Genomic DNA, 7,328 nt, shown 5'->3' with positions numbered 1-7,328 from the left:
GAACTGGGGATTGAACTCAGGCCCTTACTTGCCAGGGAAGCATTTATTTCACTGAGCCATCTCCCTGGCCCCAATGGCGTAAGTTAAACAACCTAAAACTAAGAATAAAGCCATCTATCAACTAAAGTCACTCCAAAGGACTAATGACCAACAATCTGGCTGCCAATCATGAGACAGGTGTTTGTTTCATCCCCTCAACCTGTTGCTTTTCATTCTTTCATTTATTCCATGAACTTCTCACATGGAAGACATATCTTGTAAATATTAAGGGCGGGCGAGATAGCTCAGTGGACTAAGTGCCTGCTTCAGCAAGCACAGGGACTGCGGTTTGACCCCCGGCACCACATGCCACGCTGACCCAGCCCCTGGGTGCGCTGGGCTGGCCACCAAGTCCAGGCGTGGTGGTGCACCCTGTAATCCCAGTGCTGGGGAGGCTGAAAGTGGGAGGATCACTACCAGTCCGAGGTGCATAGTGAGACCCTGTATCAAATATATAAAAAATGTTAAAATAACTACTTAGCATTTTTTAACCAATAGAAATAGTCATAAACTTCCAGTGATTTGAACCTTTTGGAACACCTTCCCCTGGGTAGAAAAAGCAGGAGGAAAGAGACTTGTGCTTGACTCCTGTCTCCACCGTACACCGGCTGTTCCTGAGCTACGGTGGCCCCAGCTGTCCAGTGGATATTAAGACTGGGAGGGAGAGAGAGGCACCCTCCTGCTCCTGCCTTGGTCTGATCCAGCTTGACATGGCCACAGCCATCTTGGGTATATCTGCCACTTGCCAGCCAGGTGACACTCGGCTCTACCCTCAAGCCCAGTCAAGCCCAGTAGGATAAGCGAAGTCATGAAGATGACACATTGTGTGCTGCTGGGTCTTGACACCTGGGCTGTTTCTTGATTGACTATCTTTCTGTGTGTGTGTGTGTGTGTGTGTGTGTGTGTGTGTGCCAGGAACTGAACTTAGGACCTTGTACTTGCCAGGCATTGTGCTGTGGAGCTAAATCCCCAGTCCTCTTTTTTTTTTTTTTTACATTTATTTATTGTGTGTGTGTGTGTGTGTGTGTGTGGCCAACTCAGCCCACCAGGGGGCTTGGCTGGCTGGCATGTGGTGCTGGGGGATCGAACCGTGGTCCCTGTGCTTTGCTAAGCTTAGTTTGTCCCAAGTAGGTGCTTTAGACCACTGAGCCATCTCTCCAGCCCAATCCCCAGCCCTCTTAACTGACATCTGACTTGTTACATATTAGTATTGGAGAAAAGCTGGCTACTTTCCAGTTGGCTAGAGCTCAATTTTGTCTAGCTTGGCATACAAACTCCTTCCTCCTGTTTTGGGTCACAGAGATCCTCCTGCTTGGCTGCCAGCCAATGCAAACCTCTTCTTAACCTCTGGTCCTGGAAATTGAACCCAGGGCCTTTGCAGCAAGCAGTATCTTCAGCCCTTTTATTTTTTGTTGAGACAAGATTTTGTGAAGTCACTAAATTGCCCAAGTTGGCCTCCACCTGCGATCCCCTGCCTCGGCCTCCCATTGGCGGTGTGGGCCATCACGCTTGGCTCCCAGGCCCTCTTCTGGCCCTCTTCTTCTGTACTCTGCAGGTCCCGGCTCTGGTCTCTGGTCCTTCAGCATCTTCACCCTGGGGTGGCCAGTTCTCTCTCACCCACCAGTTTTCCCAGAACATCCCTGTTCTTGGAAGGTTCCTGGTTCCTGCCTATGGCACTGTCAGATCACGTGTGACTGAACAGCCTCAGGGAGATGCTGAGGAGGATCAGCTCAGTGAATTCCAACAGAGGCAGCACGGTGAACGCAGCTGTGGTTGTCAGAGAGGACCTGTGGGCGGCCTCAACCCCTGGGGAGACCGATGGGGGAGCTGCCAAGTGAAGGGCAGCAGATCTCCTGGGAGCAGAAGATCACACACACACACACACACACACACACACACACACACACACACACAGAGCCTCAGGCAGCAGGAGTAAGGTGGGCTGGGGAGGGGAAGCCAACCTTCCAAGGTACCTGTGTGCAAGCCCTTGCCCACCTCCTCCCTGTTGGTGTAGGGTCCTAGCAGCCTCCCCTACAACTGGCTCTGCTATTGTGGGTACCTCCTGCTCTGATGCACCCCACTGGTTTGCCCAATCTGCCATTTTCTTTTCAGCATTGGAGGTCTTTTGCATGTGGGCTGGGGGGAGGGTACACCCCGTGTTCTGTGGACCCCTCTCCCCAGGAGGAAGAGCAAAGTGGTTATGGTTTTACCCTTTATGGGCTTTGCTGGACGAGGGCTATGTGGAGTTTCTCCTTGGGTTGTCCCCAAACAGAGCTGGGGGCTGAGTGTCCTTGTCACAGTGGGGTACTTGCTCTGCCCTCTAGCATGTTGGCTTTGGTAACAAAGGGACTCTCTTGGGACCTCAGCTTCCCTCTTTGTCTCCTGGGACAGATAGAAGTGTGATAACGCAGCGACAGTCCTGCACACAGGCAGGGAGCACAGCCAACGTTTGCAGCGGGTGGGCCTGGCACGGAGGAGGCAAGGCCCAGCGAGTACTGGGTTGGAGGGTGCATTTGCAGAGGGAGCGGAATCTGCCCCATCCGGATGACACACACCCCTCACCCCAGCAATGGCTCTCGGGTTGTCTGGGCTGTGGTTCTGGAAAGGACACGGTAAAGACCACAGTGGCATGAATGCCGTGGCACACAACTCTGATTGCAGCCACTTGGGCGCACTGAGGTGGGAGGGTCTGGAATTCAAGGCCAGCCTGGGGCAACATAGCGAGCCCTTGACTCACAAGTGAGCAAGGAAGCAAGCAGCCCTCAGCAGGGGCGCCTGGGCCCTGAGGCCGCACTACACCTCAGCGCCTGGGGAGTGCTTTCCATACCTGTTCACCTGCGTGGTTCTCCCCACCATGGGCAGAGAGCTGGATCCTGGTGAACTTGGCTGCAGGCCTGTGCCGCTGTGTACCCCAGCTCCACACGACCCTGCATGCGGTGTGAACCCACGTGAGGCTCAGATAACCACCTCACAAGCATGGGTGGTGACAGGCTGCTGTGCAGACTGAATGGGGGACGCTCACAGAGCGCAAGCATGGACCGATGGCTCCATGGGTGGTGACTCTGCTTTCTTCCCCAACAGCATGGGGCTTGCACCCGGGGCTCTAGGCCCTTAAATAAAATGTTGAATTTTGAGACAGGAGCTTGCTAAATTGCCCAGGCTATGCTCAAACTTCCAATCTTCCTGCCTCGGCCTTCCTGACTGCTGGGAAGGCAGGTATGCACCACTACACCTGACCCATGGATGATAATTTAAGGAAACAAACAAAAAGAACGATCTGAGGCAGGCTGGGAATGCTGCCCTGGCTTTGGTTTTAGAGTTGAAAGGGCCTGGTCCAAGGTCATCTGACCTATGGGGCAGGGAGATTTGGGTCTCAGGGTGTTTTGGTGGTTAAGAGCACGAGCCCTGGGGCCTACAGAGCGGCCTCCTCTCAGGCTGCTCCACTCCTCCTGGGCCAGGTGCCATTGGGTCATCCTTGGCCTCGTGACATTGTGCAAGTCACTGAGGCCTGGGTTTTCCTTATCTATAAGGTAGAGCTGCCTATCTCCCTTCCATGGCAGCCTTTGTGCCGCCTGCCTTGAGGACTTTTTTTAGGGTTTGGGGTAAAAGTAGAAGCTGTGTGAAAATAAGCCTTCTTCCTGTCTGAAGTGAGAACCACAGCTCTGGAAGAGGTAAAGCCGTGCCCCAGGTGTGGAGGGCGGGGGGAGGAGGGTGACCGTCACCTGAAGCTGGGCAGAGATTGTTCCTAGACTCCCAAGGGACATAAGCTGTGGGCCCCTTGAGTGGAGGGACCCTGGGCTCTGCTCCCTGGGGACGTGTGGGACCTTGGATGGCACCGGCAGCACACCCTAAAGGGCAAAGCTCAGTGGTTTCAAGTCTTGGTGAAGAATGTGGGCCCCCAGTACACACAGGCAGGGGAGAGTGCTGGAGTGGAGGGGATAGGCGCATCAGGACACTGTGGTCCCTCGTAGCAGGAGGGAGGGTGCCAGGAAGGCCAGGAGCCTCCTTTTCTTAGACTCCATAGGTGACCCTAAGGGTCAGTGCTTAAGTGCGAGACAGGAGCAGTTTCCTGCTAGCCCCTTAGCCTCAGTTTCCTGCTAGCCCCGTAGGAGAAGGGCTGAGCCCTCCTGGCAGATTCCATGCAGATAGAGAAGGCTTTGTGTGCAGTGGCATGCGGTAGTCACAGGGTCAGGAGAAGGAGGAGGGAGGAGAGGCCGGCACCAAGGGCCTGTGCTTGGTCCCCACAGCTGGCCGAAGGGAGAAGGGCGCTTCCCTGGTACAGACAGAAGCCAGGCCCAGGGCAGCTCGGGGGCCACTCAGTAAGCCATGAAATGCTTCCAGAGCTGGGGACAGGGTCCTCCGCCTCAGTCCCGGGCCCTCAAGGTGCCTCCATGCCGCCCATGCTAGGGAGGAACAGCCAGTACCTCAGGATACCATCATTTCTAGCCCACAGCCAGGGCAGAAGGGGTGGGGGTCAGAATCTTCACCATAACCATTCACCAGGCTGGGACAGCTGCAGCTGGCCCTGCCGGTGTCACCTACCCGAGCCCCACGTTCCAGGCCCATGTTGCTCAGGAGGGGAAACAGCAGTGCAAAGTGAAGTGATTGGTTGGAAGCCAGGCCAGCTCTGGTAGAGTCAAGGATTCACCCGGCCCCTGACCCCAAAGCCCACCTGTTCACACCACTCATCCGCAACCGCAGAGCCCTGCGTTCCTGGGTCTATGTGTCTCTCACTCTACCTGGCTGCTGCATGCAGGCAAGCTGTATCTCTCTGTGCCTCGATTTCCCCATCTATAATACAAAGCACTAAGCTAGGCATGCTGGCACATACCTATAAATCCCAGCACTTGGGAGGCTGAGGCAAGAGGGTTGCTGTAAGTTTGAGAATATATAGTGAAACCTTTGTCTCAAAAAAACAGAAATAAAAAACAAAAGCAAAGCACAGAACTTACAGGGGATTCCCAGGACCTAGGCCAACTCCAACCTTTTGGGGACCTCCCCTGGCCCACTCTCTGCTATTGAAGCCTGCACCTGAAGTGTAGGAGAGCCTCGATGCTAAAGAATGGGCTGTAGAGCCGGGGCACCTGGGCTCCAGGGATACCTTGTGACTTCCAGTCAGGCACAGGCCCCTCTGCGAAGACAGTTATGAGAAATAAAATAAAACCACAGGATGACCTCAGAGCTCATAGTGAAACTGTACGAACATTTCTGATTTTTATCAGCATGATGAGATGAAATCCTAATCCTGGCTCTTGGTCCTGTCTAGGCAGGGCCCCCTCCAGTCCTAGACAGCCTGTGACCTTTGATCCCAAAACTTCAGGTGTCTTGATGTGACATCAGCCCCCTGCCCCATCAGGCCCACTCAGTGTGTGTGTGTGTGTGTGTGTGTGTGTGTGTGTGTGTGTGTGTGTGTGTGTTTGACACAAGGTCTTGCTATGTAGCCCAGGCTGGCCTTGAATTTAAAATCCTCCTACCTCAGCATCCCAAACACTGGGATTACAGGTGTGTGCCACCGTACCCGGTTCTACCCAAATTTTTAAAGACTCGGAGAGAAGGGAAAAGGTAAGAACATGTGTTTTCTGGAATGAGGAAGAATCCTAAAATAAAACAACTAGAAAAACGACTCACGGTTGCCAGTAGCTGAACGGTGGAGTCTGCTCTCAGCCGTGTGGGTTCCCCCGAGAGCCGGCGCTCGGTCCCGCGCAGAGCCTCTCTTGAGGCTGCCTGCACACAGGTTTCTCTTGCATTTGTACTTCTTTCTCACCGATGAGTGAGTGTGGAGGCCTGGCCTTCCGTCCCTCTCACCACTTCCCCTCTGGGCCCTGGTGCCACACGGTTCTAACCCTGTAGTGACGTAAGTTCTTCTTTACCTGGGTGGCACAGGAGCCAAGGCCTTGAGCCAAGGGGCTTGGGTTCTAATCCAACCTAGATGCCAAGACGTTGAGCAGCTCTCTTAATTTCCCCAATGCTTTGCCTGCTCATCTGTGTGGAAAGTAACACCTTCCGCTCTGGCGCCTTCTTTTCCACAGCTTTGAAGTACCATGGCCTGTGGTGCCGGGAGACAACAGAAATGAGCCATGGGCATTGGTGTGGAACAATGGGGGCAACAGGGACTGTGGGGACTAGGGGGACACAGACCTCCATCAGTGGGCCTGTGGCACGCAGCCAGAGCCAAGCCCTTCCACTCCCAAGCACGGGCCCAACTGCCTGATGTCCCAAGGTCCTGGCGGAGGTACCAAGTTTCCCAAAAGATGCTAAAGATCCTGACTGCTACACCACAGCTTCGGCTTTAGAATGGAAGGCGTGTGCGCTTAGTATTCTCTCAGTATCAGAAAAACAAAAACAAAAGGCTCAATGTCTGTCACACAAAACACCATTTCCGCTTATGTTTGTTAGAATAACATCCCTTAGGGCTGGCGAGATGGCTCAGTGGACTAAAAGCCTGCTTAGGCAAGCGCAGGGACCAGTGTTCGGTCCCTGGCACCACATGCCGCACTGGTCCCATCCCCCGGGCACACTGCCACCTAGACCAGACGTGGTGGGGCACACCAGGAATTGTGCTTCTTGATACCTCAGGAATTACTCAGGCACTGTACCCAGTAGAGGCCTAATATTTTCATATCTATTGTTGGGTAAATGTTTCCTGAAAATTTTTTCTGTCCCAAGGTCAGAAAGATGAATATGTTTTTGCTCTCCTGGCCCCTGGCCTATGATCACCACACCAGATTTTTTTACTAACTGCTCACCCTGCCTGTGACCCAGAGGGACAGTTCTGGGCCTGTGAGGGAGATTTTGCCCCATGGTAGAGTGGCCACATTCAAGTTAATTAGCAGATAGCCATATTTGACACAAACCTATACAAAAAGTTATTTGAGGCTGAGTATGGTGGCACACGCTTGTAATCTCAGCCCTCAGGAGGGTGAGGTAGGAGGATCTCCATGTGTTCGAGATCAGCATAATTTAGAGTTCAAGGCCAACCTAAACTACACAGCGAGATCCTGTCTCTAAATAAATAAATAAATATAAATATAAACTTTAAATGCTCACTTCAGCAGTACGTATACTAATAAAAGTTATTTGGGCCTGGGGTGCAGCTCAGTGTAGAGTGCTGGTTCAGGCCCTGGGGGCCAGCTCCACACCACTGGAAAAAGGTTATTGTTTATTTATCTGAGAGTGAAAACTAACCAAGTGGGCTGGTGAGATGGCTCAGTGGTCTAAAGCACCTACTTAGAACAAGCTTAGCAAAGCACAGGGACCACGGTTCAATCCCCCAGCACCACATGCCAGCC

The 7,328-nt window shown here is 53.3% G+C and overlaps 1 protein-coding gene across 1 annotated transcript in view; it reads right to left on the bottom strand.

Moving 5' to 3' along the window:
• The window catches only part of Cnr2 (cannabinoid receptor 2), a 36,013-nt gene extending 30,281 nt beyond the window's left edge, over window positions 1-5,732 (bottom strand). The window contains exon 1 of the mRNA XM_023722596.1: window positions 5,668-5,732. The gene's annotated coding sequence lies outside the window, so the exon portion shown is untranslated. The remainder of the gene's footprint in view (window positions 1-5,667) is intronic.
• Between the last annotated feature and the right edge of the window lie 1,596 nt (window positions 5,733-7,328).

This window comes from Octodon degus, unplaced genomic scaffold (assembly GCF_000260255.1).
Source record: "Octodon degus isolate 3935 unplaced genomic scaffold, OctDeg1.0 scaffold00092, whole genome shotgun sequence".
NCBI lineage: Eukaryota > Metazoa > Chordata > Mammalia > Rodentia > Octodontidae > Octodon > Octodon degus.
This window is presented reverse-complemented; position numbering and strand designations above follow the sequence as displayed.